Raw genomic sequence first — 14,174 nt, forward strand, 5'->3', positions numbered from 1 at the left:
GCCCTCGAGTATGTTATGATAATTCGACGCTTCATAAAATGAAGTAGATAGTGATAATTGTTGTGAAAAAATGACGGCAATAAAGCGAGAAAATTTCGCAAACAGAAAAGTACAGCGAAGCAACATAGATTTACGTGGTTCGACAAATTGCCTACGTCCACAGAACTGCAAAAGATTTTATTACTTTGAGAAATAACACCCGTCGATCACCTCGACGATTACAAGAAATCACTCTTTCTCTTTCCTCTCCTTCTCTTCTTCTTCTCTCTCTCTCTCTCTCTCTCCCCGAGAGCCTCAAACCGAAGCACGCCAGAAGAAGAACCTGGAAAACTACTAATGACGAAGAGGAAGCCTGGGAAACCAAATCCCGAGCGAGCTAATAAGCGGAGCTAGCATGTTTATTTATTAATTTCATCATGTCATTAGGGCTATTAAGGAATTACTCAAATAATTAATGAAACATATTAATTATTTTATTTTCTCTCTGCAACAAATCATAGAAGGGATTAAGAGCAACCAATTTCAAGTATTAAATCCAATTTGCTGTCAAACATGAGAAAATGTCAATTTGAACAGTGGACCGTTTTCCATATTCACAACAACAATCAGATACTCACAGGGATGAATTAGATTACATGAATCAAGTATTCAAATAACATTTGATCTATTTTGTCTAGCCTTCGAGCCAAAAAAATTACATCTTTTGAATCATTCCTTACATAACATACTCAAGAGTTAACCCGGCCGTACGATACTCTATAGATTTTTTTTTTCTTGCTAAGTAATCAAATATTCCAGCTTTATACATTGTAAAATGTGATTAATTATAGCTGCCAATGTATATTTAGGGATAATTACAGGCACAACCCTCGAAAATTTGCTATTTACCAAACTAACACTAATTTAATTTTTTGAACTATCAAACTGATATATTTACTCGTGCCGCAATCAAATCATTAGGAATTTGATAGCAATGAAAAATATGGCTTGGGCATCTATCGTGAGTTTTGATATTTGAGTGACAACATGAAAAATAAATAAAAGTGGGCGGTAGATTTGTAAATAGCAATGTTTAGAGTGCTAATCATGTAACTCTCCCTAAATTTTATTAGCCTTGGATTTGTATCAAACTGATGCTTAGCTATGACATGCATTGGTTATTGTGTTTATTTTTGAAGCAAGAGTTACCCAAATCATATATGTTTTAGAATGTTGCAGACATATTAACATTCAAACAAAACAAATCAAGAATAAATCTGAATAATTTTTAATCTCTTCAGGGTTTAAGTTTGTTCTAACCAAGGGGGTTCTAAAGACATGGCTCTACTCGAGTTATCTCCTCCTTCATGGTTCAATGATGTTCATCCTACATATAATAATATTATTATTAATTTTTTTATAATTTAGATAAAAACTGTGTTTATATATTTTGATTTTCATATTCTTGGGATGCCGACTTTCTTGCATCATATATATATATATATATATAGTCAAAAGGAAATTGATATTTAGCAGAAGCCAAAATATCGATTTCACATGTGTTTTTCGGCCCCATGATGAGAGCCCTACGCCATGTGTCTAAAATTACAGAGCATCCGCGCCACGGTGGGATTGAACTCTTGACCTAAGGAGACTTACAGTGACCCCGCCACCAACAGGCTAAGACTTGCGGCGCGCGCGCACACACACACATATGTACACTACTTGGAGACCTTTAATGTTTGAGATCTTTTTAAGGTCATTAAGGATGGTTTTATTGTTGCTTTAGCTTGTCCATTCTTCTAAGAACGATAGATTGAGAACTAGAGATTAAGTCCATTCCTCACATGCAAATCTTTCATTTTTTTTAGAGAAAATAATACGAGCTTCGTACACAGCAGCCAACGTCCCGGGGAGGGACGCTCTGACGATGCAGAGAGCAAACAAAGGCGAGTTTTCAATGTTGCATTTGTAGTCTTGTTGCGCGGTAGAAGAAATGAAATCATCGCCTGAATTGTAAGATAAGGCGACGTAACAACTCTTTCATCTCAAAAAATTTCCCAATATTGTTGGTGTTTATAGCTCGAGGAAAGTTGAACAGCAAAAATCTCGTACCAAAAAAATTGATAAATTGTGTTTATTATCATATCAATTCGGTGAAGTAATGGATGAGGACTAATAAGATTCATGTATAAGTTGGTGCTATTGAAATAGACCTATGAAATCAATACTTTATATAACCAAAGGCCAAGGTGATACAATATGATATAACTACCAACTTAACTGTTGTAGTTAACATGATATACAACTAATAACTTCTATATTTATTGGAATAATCTTGTCATATTGGTATATATTAGCCTAATATTATCCTTATCCGAGCACTATTTTTCTGATTTTCTTGCTTGCTTAATGATTTCATACTCACTGGAGCAATTTTTTTGGAAGAGAGCATTCTTTGATATTTTGTTGAACGATCCAAGGCAAAGATGACCAAATAAATGAATATATTTTTCTATTATTAGTAGTAGATCAACTGTCATGTTTGGCTATTTTTTGATGATGAAGTCACATAAACCCTCATTGAGAGAATATATTTTACTTCCACGATTGTCACAAATAACTTTCTAGGAAACTTTGTAGAGTGAACTACAAAACAAGTATGTGGCAGTCTTCTGCAGCCCCTGTGAGGTGAAAAATTGTGCTACTGAGAGGATAATATAGTGGAGGAAGATGAGAAACCACTCTTAACTAAAAACTTTCAATCATACTAGAGATTGACCTTGAAACAATTAGTCCTCAAAAGTGAAGAGTTATATTGTGAATAACTAGTACAAAACGTACTTGGTTCAGTCAAAACAAATGATTATTATGTGAGAAGGTGAGGCCTAAAATTATGAAGGAAATTTGTTTTGAATGCCATATGAACAAAAGAATTCAACAATCTAAAAAGAAAAATAAGACAATTAGAATTCAAATTTTGCAACAAATACTGCTAACACTTTACATCCACAATTACTACAACAAAGCATATTAACTTCCCAAATTGAATTAACAAGCAAAAGCCCTGAAAAACTTGAACATCATGTCTAGAAGGGTACTTGAAATCAACATGGAAAGAACCCTATATGGCCTTCAAAACGTTTCTGAAGTCATTCCATTGTCATCGCTTGGTTCAATTTTTGATTTACTGCCAATAATGAAAAGTACAGGAGTTGTAGCTGATTTAGCTTCACTTTAGTCTGTTGTTAGGAAGCTTAATTGATAATTTTCAATGGAGGCCAAAGCTAGGGTGAAAAAAATTGAACCACAAGAGAATCTGTAGTGGAGTTTAACAGAATAATGACATCATTTAACAATAACATGCTTGGGTCTGCTCTAAAAATTGATACATCCATAGCGTGCAAAATCTGTGCAAAATCTATGTCTAATACTTCTAGGTTACCATGCTATTGGATAGCAAACATATCACTTATAAATTTAAGAATGGTCTTTAATAACATATGAACATCCCTAACTTTTATAGAATTTAATTCAATCATATGAATGTAATTTATAATTTTCAATTAAATTATTTTTTATTTAAATTATCATTTTGTCCTTGGTGGGTCTCAGGCCATTGCATGCATTCTATAGACTTAGCATGTTGTTTAAAACTCATTCCAATTTTTTTGAAATTAGTTAGGGTGACTCCTAATTTTTATATATGAAAAGTTTGATATTTTAATATCTAATTATTGATATATAATAAATATTTTTTTAAAATTTTAGGGATTTTTAGACATGATATATCAAGTGAGTATATTCGTATCTTTTTTTTAGATCATTTTAGGAATTTAAAATATTCAAAGAATTAAATTTCATGTAGTATAGGTTGCACATAGCAGAAATCTATATAGAACACTTCACACACATGTACGTGATGTATTAGAAAATTATTTATTGAATAAAAACAAGTCCTATCTAGTTTTAGAAAATTTGAAAGAAATTTTAGATAGAATATGAACAATAACCCAACACACATCTTTTTTTATATGTTTTGAAGGAGAAGTGTTACTTTCAATTAAAGACAAAAACTATCAAAAAGATATTTTAGTTACAATTGCACTTCTGCATAATACCTTTTGTAACTACAAGCTATGATTGGGATATATATAACTTACTTATAAGTACTACATGTATATCAATGAAGGATCAATGTAAGCTAATTATGGATCATCTAAGACAAGTGGCCTGAATAAAAATATTAAAAGTATATTTTTAGTAGAATAGATATATTTTTGTTAATCTATTCTATAAGCCCATGACATAATTAGCTACATCAATCGACACATTATTTTTTTTAGCCATTTAAGTAACCCTCCCGTGCATAGGTAGCCCAAACCTTTAAATAGGGTAGACAATCCTTGAGGAAAGAGAGGGATAATTCTCAATTCTTCCTATTTTCTAAATCACCTTCTCCATCTTTCTTTTCTTATAAACTCTACTTTGGTAGTGTGAGATCATCAACATTTTAGGAATCAAAAAGATGCGGTAAGCATGGATTGTACAACAAAATAGAAAGGGGTTTTTGCCAGAGAAAATTTTCAGGTTCGAGAAGATACAATTAAACATGGAAAGCACACGATAGTTCGAAATTCAACAAATGAATGAGTTGAATTAACAAATAATGTTAATGATCCTAGAAACATTAAAGCATGTGCCTAGAGTTACATTTAGATTTCAGATGTCATCTAGATCATTTGAATCGATAGTGCAAAGAGAAAAGATTCTAGCAGAGAGAGTGAATAGAGAGCTCTACCATTGACACAAGTTGAAGACGGCGAAACTTACATTCTAGATAGTGAAGACTCCTCTCCTTCAGATCATAAAAGGGAAAGAAGGACATTTAGAAAAATGAATGAGCCAATGGAGAGAGTTCTTTCAAGAGAAATGGCAAAAGTTTATGAATGTAAGAATGTAGATAATCTCATACAAAAGGCTTGCTCGGCTAGTTGCATGCAACATTCCTATTTCCTCAACCAATCTTAAGAAGGTGGAAAGGAATGAGTTGCAAATATCTCAAACCATTTTTCCACGACCCCTTCTCTGAAATGGACAACTTCAGAAGTTTACTAAATGAGGAAGCTCTTTGTCTAGTCGATGATTTCGGTTACTGATGCACAAATTGCATCAACTTCCTTATAACACCACAAACAAAATGCCCATTGATTCGGGCCATAGCAAGCAACAAAATTAAGGAAAAGATGGATAGGTAGGAGGCTTGTCATCCTCTTCATCTTTATTATCCATAGATGGTGGAAAAAGGAACAAATTTGTTTACAAGTTTGAATAGTGGAAATAGTGTGCTTGAACAATGAACTTCTTCATATATTTATAGATGGAACAAAAATGAAACTATTTATGATACGTTTGTTGGGAATTAAATAATTCTTAAGTAAAATAAAACAAAAAAATATTCAAGTGACAACACAAAGGTGATGATCTAATCTTTTGATATATTTCATGCTTCATGACGTAGGTATTAGAATTAAATAATTCTTAAGTAAAATAAAACAAAAAATATTCAAGTGACAACAAAAAGGTGATGATCTAATCTTTCGATATATTTCATGCTTCATGAGGTAGGTATTGGTAGGTATTAATATAAATAGTTATATATAAATGTATGTATAAATTAAAATAGTAATAATTATAATAGAAGTGATTAAAATAATTTTAAATAATCAAACTCTAATTAACTTGAGGCAAATCAATACATATAGTATTTTAATGTTTAAATATAATTTAAATTAAATAATTCAAGCTGTAAGTTATTTCTATTTATAAAATTGAATTATTGCCATTAATCATGATGTAAATAATAATAATAAAATGATGTGGATGAGAAATAACAAATTGAATTATTGCCATTAATCATGATGTAAATAACATTAATATATATATATGTGTGTGTGTGTGTACAATTACACGTATTTTAGTAATTAAAAAAAGAAAAAAAAGAGGTTAATCTTAAACCTAAATTAACATTTTTTCTTGAATAATTATAAAAAATTAATTGGTTATTTAATCAAATAAATATCAATTAAAAAGTGGAAAAAAGATATAAAACATACTCTTCCCACACCACCCACACACCATCGTGTTCGCTCGTCCTCGTGCACGTCATTATGTCCCGGCTCGCATCCATGCTCGTCTATGGATCCCATTATATCTTTAACACATCATTGTTCTCCATTGCTCCCACGTACGTACATGTGCATCCGGGTATGCATGTCAACGTGCCCAAACGTCCAACCATCATTATCTGGTCATCGCAACTGTTGAACCGCCAATGCTAGCCAACCACCATCGCCACCGCTACCCAACCACCACCGGCTTCTTCGGATCACAACTTCTCGACAATCACTGCCACCAATAATGATAATGACAACATGATCAAAACTTCATAGTGCATCTATGACAAATCTAATCTCCTCAAAGTACACATTTTTTGAAAGCCTGAAATTATGTTGAAAACTTTCAATACTATTTGCATATTTTTAGACAACACAAACAATATTGCTAAAAAATATGAGACAATTGATACGTCATCAATAAATTTTTATTATCTAGCACAATTGCCATATATTTTTTATAAGCAATCTTCCAAATTCAAATTTACTATCATCCATGCCATTTTTAGAAAGTTTTTAGTTACACTGGTTGTATCGATAAACAAACCTAATGAAATCAATGTGGGGTGAATCTAGGTCCAATCAAGCTTGGATCAAGCCATTATAGCACATTTGGATGATTTGGATCATCAATTAAATAGTCAAATGTACTCCAATTTTGATGTGTTAAAAATCAAATCAAGTCTTTCGACAAGAGGAATCCAATGAGCCCAAGATCACTCAAGTATGAGGTCATTAAGGCATTAAAATCAATACAAAAATTCTATAATCATGAGGATCAATATGAACCGTCCAATAATGCGGCTAGGGAAGTTATTAACCAAATGACCAAAATATCTTTCTAAAAAGCCTACAAATAGCCCCCCCTCTCTTCACTTGGAGGGGGAGCGAGGAAGAAGAGGAATAACAACCAACCTTCATAGTCGCCGACCATTGTCGACCACCACCAGTCTCTGGCTATCACAGTCTATCGCTGTCAACCACCGGCCACCAGTGACCCTTGTTTGTAACCATTGTATTTTAAATATGGTTATTATGTCTAACACATGTAATAAATACCTAGTGAACAACCATGGTCCTCCGTAGCTGCCGACCTTCGCCCATCACCAACCGTCAGCCACCATCGGCCATTACCGCTTGTCTCGGCCAACCACCGCCCGTCATCAACCGTCAATCATCACCTCATCCCATCGCCGGCCATCCACCAACGGTGATCCCTGCTTGCAACATGTTTAGCCAAATGATGATCTTCATGACCAACTACTACTTTTATATCAATTAATCATGGTAATTGTAGTCGAATAACCATTGTTTTCTCCATCTTCAGTGTGTTTCACGATACACTAGTTTTGTTTTGTAATAAATGTCAGCCATGTGTTGGACCCAGTGGCCCGCATTTGGAGGAATTTTGTTACCTCTCTGCCCTCCCACCATGCTTGTCCTCATCCCGTGCCCTAGGTACCTCTTCGATCCTCTCCCCTGCCCTCATTCCATGGCTTTGACATAAACATCAACTAGTTTACTATAAAAAGTTAACATTATACATTGTAAAATATTGCAGAAACTTAATATTTTGATCGCATCATGATAACGTTGTATTTTCTTTAAGTGGAGCAATCCCTTCAAGAAAAACATTTTAGGATAGTGTCACACAAGAGATGTAAGTCTAGCTTTACAGATGAGCTCACTAATTAGACTTTATGCTTGTGTCATAGTTTTGCAAGAAATATACTAGATGTCTAAACTATTAAAAAATAAATAAATCTATCATTAGAATAAATTCACTATACTTAAACTTTTATCGTAAAGAATTTCTTCTTAGATGTCCAAAAGTACTAACCAAATCAACTCCTTCCCAAATTTACTCTAATACCAAATGATGAAAACAGATGGTCTTTTGATGAAATAAAATACTATAATTTTCAATTGATGTTTGGTGTTAGGTCTAAAATGTAATGTGGATGTCTTGGTGGGATTTTAAAAGATTCATGATGGAATGGTGCTAAAATACCAAAACTTGTCTAGAATAGGCTAGTTTGGGCTGATTTGAATTATCTTTTTGAAAAAGTGGCTTAAAATGTAAAAGGCTAGAAATGATTATTGGTGATTAGCTTAGGATGTGTACTTATGATTTGGATTAGATGGGAGAATTTGGATGGGTTTACAATGGTGTTTAGGGTTAGGGAACAAGACTAAGACTTAATGTGCTCTTGCTTGGCCAATAGCTATGAAAAAGGGCTTGAAATGGTTGTGAGACTTTGGTTGTTGGTTTATTGATAGTATATAAAGATTAGGATGTGGATGCAAAGTGATTAAGAATTTAGGATTAGTTTTTTTGGAGGATTAATGAATAACTTAAAAGAAAAGTAAAGATGAATATCTAATTTCATCGAAGAAAAAGTAACACTTGAAGTGACCAAGCACCAAGCAACAAGAGAAAAAATTCTCACTCAAACATTTTATTATAAGGATTACAATGCTACAATATCATACATTTTCATTATGTGATCCAAAGCATTACATATCAGACTTTTTTATAGGGATTACAATGCTAAAAAGTTAATAAAGTAGGAGGAAATTTTTAATAGTGATAGGCGGCCATTAATGAAGGAAGGTGCAAGCCACCTTCCCAAACTATTATTATTTTTATGACCCTCCATAAAAACCTCCAAATTTGAAAATTTAAATATTCTAGAAACTGCAATTAAAATATAAATAATAAAATACAAATTCAAATATTTCTCCTTGACATGGCTCATGTGATGGGTCTTGAATGAGATCTTGATTGGACACTTTCTTGGGCTCTTGATTTTATTTAGATGTTGTGCTACATCAGAGAGAGCTTTCCCTTCTTTTTGAAATTCTGAGCATGCTGAGCTCCAATAAAGATGGAGTGGCATGAGAGACGCTTAGGGCTATTGGAGGAGGTCTTGGCTTGGTGGCTGAGCTAATTAAGATCTAGTCTGGTCATGTCTCCCCAAGGATTGGATTTGAGTCGATTTGACCTTGGTGACAACTGTAGGTCATTTGGAATTAGTGGCATAAAAGCTCATGTCAGACCCGCTAAGCAAATGAGTCGAACACAAACACGTTTTTTGTGTTCTAAATATAAATGAACCGAATACAAACATTGATACTTTTCGACGAGCCGAACACAAGCTGAGCAGGGCTCGCTCGTGTCTGGCACATTTACACCCATTCCCGTGAGCTTTTAGTTTAGATTTTCTGCTTCAAAATTTCATTTTCTCATGTATTCTATTTACAAATCTCATTACACGATTAAGAAGTGATTAAGAGCTCATATTTATTGAGAAAATTTATGCGAATATAAATGTACCATAATTACTTTATTATTTCATTCTAAAGTTTGAATTTAATAAAATTAACAAGTAATTATATTCACATAGAAAATATAAATTAATACATTTTTAAAAAAAATTAATTTCTTCACAAACACAAAAAAAATAAATAAATAAATAATTTCAACTCAATTTCTCCACAACCATCCAAACCGATTAAACAAAACTTTTTATTATAAGGAAATTTACATACATACCACACAATTCTTATGTATTTACATATCAACCACTTAAAGTTTGATACTTACATTTATAACACTCTGATGCCATAAACACGCGAAAAATTTGCGTACGTCAGGTGGGTTACAGGGAGGGTATCGGGGGTTATATCCTACATGTAGCTTACAGGGAGATTACAGGGGGTATAACACTGATATAACCTCCAATACCCTCACTGTAACCTACCTTGACGTACGCAGCGCAGCATACGTCTTACGTACGCAAATTTTTCTCCATATACACATACATACTAAAAGATGTATTTCACTTTTAAAAGTTAATAATAGTGATATATGTGATGTGATGTGCTAAGGATTTGAGTATTATAGATATAAACATAAAAAATTTAAGGTTAGAGATGTAAATATACAAGAATCTTGAAATTACTTGAAAGCATTTATTCATTTTCTAGAAATTACTTCTTTATTCCCAAACGAGAATCAAAACATCACCTTTTATCTCTTTCGAATAACATCTGCATATTATGGGTTTTGATAATATTATAGATTTTTAGTATTTTTTTAGAAAATTTATTGGATTTTTAATTAGTCATTGTAAATCTTGTAATTCTACAATACAATAAGGAATATGGTAAGTTATATGGCTACTTTATTATTATTATTATTATTATTATTATTATTTTATTTTGTTGCTAATGAATTTGTGCTTTCCCTCTTCAAGAATCTATCTATCTTAGTGATAAAATATAAAGCAAAATTAAATAAAATTAAGGAATATATTTGCCAAAGAGTAGAATCATGAGACTTGTAAAGTTAGGTGTTTTGGTGACATTCTACTGTATCAACGGCTGCATAAATATTAAAAAAAAAATTCATTTAAATTGATGATGAAATTGAAGATATGTTGTTTTTTCTATGTTAATTATCGAGAGAAAATGCACTAAATTTGCTACAAAAATAAGGAAAAAATATTATGTATGCAAGGGCTCGGACACCAGTTGTCTTCTACCGGAAGGAGCGGAGGAGAAAAAAAAACGACCTCTGGTGGTTCGCAACGGTAGTTCTGACGCGTGCGTAATATTTTTTTTCAAAAATAAGAGTCAAATTATTATTACAGGCTCGCCAAGCAAACGAGCCGAACACGAACATTTTTTTTTTTTTTGTTCGAAATATAATTAAATATGTGCGACTACTTATGTAATTGAATGTGATTTTGTTCGTTGGTTGTAATAACCAAAAACAAAATAATCATAATAATAATTTTTCAACTTTTTTAAAAAATAATAATTCAACTTGCAAATGCTAGTTCAATGAAAAGGAAGAAGGGGAAGAGGAAGAGGGAGAGACGTGCAAGCCCTTGCAATTTTGGCTCCTAGGAATCGTAACAAGAGCGAGAGAAGGAGAAGGAGATGAACAAGAATGTAATGTGAGTTAGTGCAATAATAAGAGGAGACAAATGGAGATGGAGATGAAGAATGAGGATGGAGAGATAGAAAATAGAGTGTCGGGCGTGCAATATCGTGCAGTTTCATGTTAGCGGATCACGTGTGCGAGGTCGATGTGCCAAACATGAGTGGGTACTGGTTGTGACTTGCAATTTGGGTTTCAGAGAAGGAATAGTGAACGGGTGACAAACATAGGTGGAATTGAATGGTTTAGATTTTGTTTGAAGGAGTTTTGGCTTTTGGTGAAATTTCTTTCAAAGTCATATTGGGGGAAAAAAGATGGTGATCTGCAATCTAAAATGACGAAAAATTGTAATTCTTGCAAAAAAACTTGGGAAACGTTAGTTTGCCAAACAAAAAACTTTCTTCGTGTTAGCGTGCACTACAACACAAAGGTATATTTGCCAAAGAGTAGAATCATGAGACTTGTAAATTTAGGTGTTTTGGTGACATTCTACTATATCAACGGCTGCATAAATATAAAAAAAAAATTCATTTAAATTGATGATGAGATTGAAGATATGTTGTTTTTTCTAGGTTAATTATCGAGAGAAAACGTACTAAATTTGCTACAAAAATAAGGAAAAAATATTATGTATGCAAGGGCTCGGACAACAGTTGTCTTCTACCGGAAGGAGCGGAGGAGAAAAAAAAAACGACCTCTGGTGGATCGCAGTCGTTGTCCTAATGTAGCTTGAGTCCAGACTATGAAGCTTAATATTTTTTTTCAAAAATAAGAGCCCAATTATTATCACTAACCTTCTTAATTACAAGAGTTTTTTTTTTCGAAATATAATTAAATATGTGTGATTACATATGTAATTGAATGTGATTTTGTCCGTTGGTTGTAATAACCAAAAACTAAATAATCATAATAATAATTTTTCAACTTTTTTAAAAAATAATAATTCAACTTGCAAGTGCTAGTTCAATGAAAAGGAAGAAGGGGAAGCAGAAGAGGGAGAGACAAGCAAGCCAGTGCAATTTTGACTCATAGGAATTGTAACATGAGTGGGTGAAGGAGAAAGAAATGAACAAGAATGTAATATGAGTTAGTGCGATAATAAGGGGAGAAAGATGGAGATGGAGATGAAGAATGAGGATGGAGGGATAGAAAGTAGTGTGTTCGATGTGCAATCTCGTGCGGTCTCATGTTAGTGGATCATGTGTGTGAGGTCGATGTGCTAAACATGAGTGGGTACTGGTTGCAACTTGCAATTTGGGTTTTAAAGAAAGAATAGTGAACAGATGACAAACAAAGGTGGAATTGCATGGTTTAGATTTTGTTTGAAGGAGTTTTGGCTTTTGGTGAAGTTTCTTTCAAAGTAATATTGGGGGAAAAAAGATGGTGATCTGTAATCTAACGTGACAAAAAATTGTCATTCTTGTGAAAAAACTTGGGAAACGTTAGTTTGACAAACAAAAACTTTCTTCGCGTTAGCGTGTACTACAACACAAAGGCGGTTTGTAGTGTTCTCAAACATAGCCTTAAATATGAATATTCTTAATTTAGAATCTATCATATGTTATTCTGGTAAGCGACATTTTAATATGTATATAACTTATGAATTAAATAAACAAAATTTGAAAGTACATAAGTTAGTGATTTCATTCAAATTCTTAGAAATGAAGACTTTCTAATTGGAATTGGAGGGAGATTAACTTATTTAGGATTTAGTACATATAATTATGTGCTTTCATATATGAAATTAAAATTTGGATATCTTTGATTATGGATTGAGATAGGATCAAAGTGAGAATAAATTGTCAAAAACATCAAGTTAATATGTTGAAAAATCAAGATTTTAAAAGATATAATAGTTGAATAATGAAAATTTTAAATTAAAGTAGCATTTTTATTTCTTGTCTTTTTCATTTGATAGATATGTATTATTCACATCTTTAATTTTATTGTAATATATCCCATTTACAATTACTATTATTGAATTTTATTTTCTCATTAATTGATCTAAAATGTTGATTAATACAAAGCATACATCCTTTCATTAGTTGTTCTTAGATTGATTCTTTGGTTTGCATGGAATGACTCAAAATTTATTTAGAACATTACTTGAATTCTTATGCAATGACAAATTACTTCTCGTAGAGAGATATTGCATGATAAGAAGAATGCAAATGAAATATTGTATGCATGAATGTTTGTACGTGCGTGTTAATATGTGTAATTCAAAGTCTCATCATTATAGCAGGGGACGATAATGTACATGCACGTTAATATTTTTTGCTACGTAAAATAATAGTGGAATTAATATCATGTTTTTTTTTGTGTTGACGGAAGTTGTATCGGTTAGAGATGAGTAAATGTTTTTCACATTCGACAATAGTATACATATTTTATTCATGTTGTATGTGTCAATGTGGTATGTATCAATCAGGGGTGAAATACATTGTATTTAATATAGACGGTGCTTCTGAGTTAGATATATAAATTAAGATATATATAGAACTCATTAAAACTTAAAGTTTTAATTTTAAAAAGTAAATTAGAAGTTATTGTTCTAAAAGTTTATTGGATTAAGAAAAAAATTAGATAGTATTTTTGGCCATTATTATTATTAAAATGATTAATTTATTGCATGATTTTTTTTAAAATCTAATAGAATGATCTCCATGCATATTTTCTGTAATTTAAAATTATAATTATTTTATTTGTTTTTTTAGATAACTCGTTATGTTTCTTATTTATTCAAATTTAAATGAGTGAAAAAAGAGAGAATGTGTAATATAAACAGAGCAACACAAGAGAGTCTTTTATTTTATATTTGTTATAAATTTTTATTTCTTAGGCTCTTTTTTAATTTTAAATTTACTTAAAATTTTAGATGATATATAAAATTTATTTCATTAGTAATCTAGAGACAATGGTTAAATTCAATTCATCATCCAAGCTTTTATTTTTGTTTTGATAACTACAAGTTCTTATGACGAATCTTTATAAATAAGACGTATATATATTATTGAATATATATATATATATATATATATATATATATATATGTAACATACTGTGTGTGT

The sequence above is a fragment of the Phalaenopsis equestris genome, unplaced genomic scaffold (genome assembly GCF_001263595.1).
Source record: "Phalaenopsis equestris unplaced genomic scaffold, ASM126359v1 Scaffold000002, whole genome shotgun sequence".
Lineage (NCBI taxonomy): Eukaryota > Viridiplantae > Streptophyta > Magnoliopsida > Asparagales > Orchidaceae > Phalaenopsis > Phalaenopsis equestris.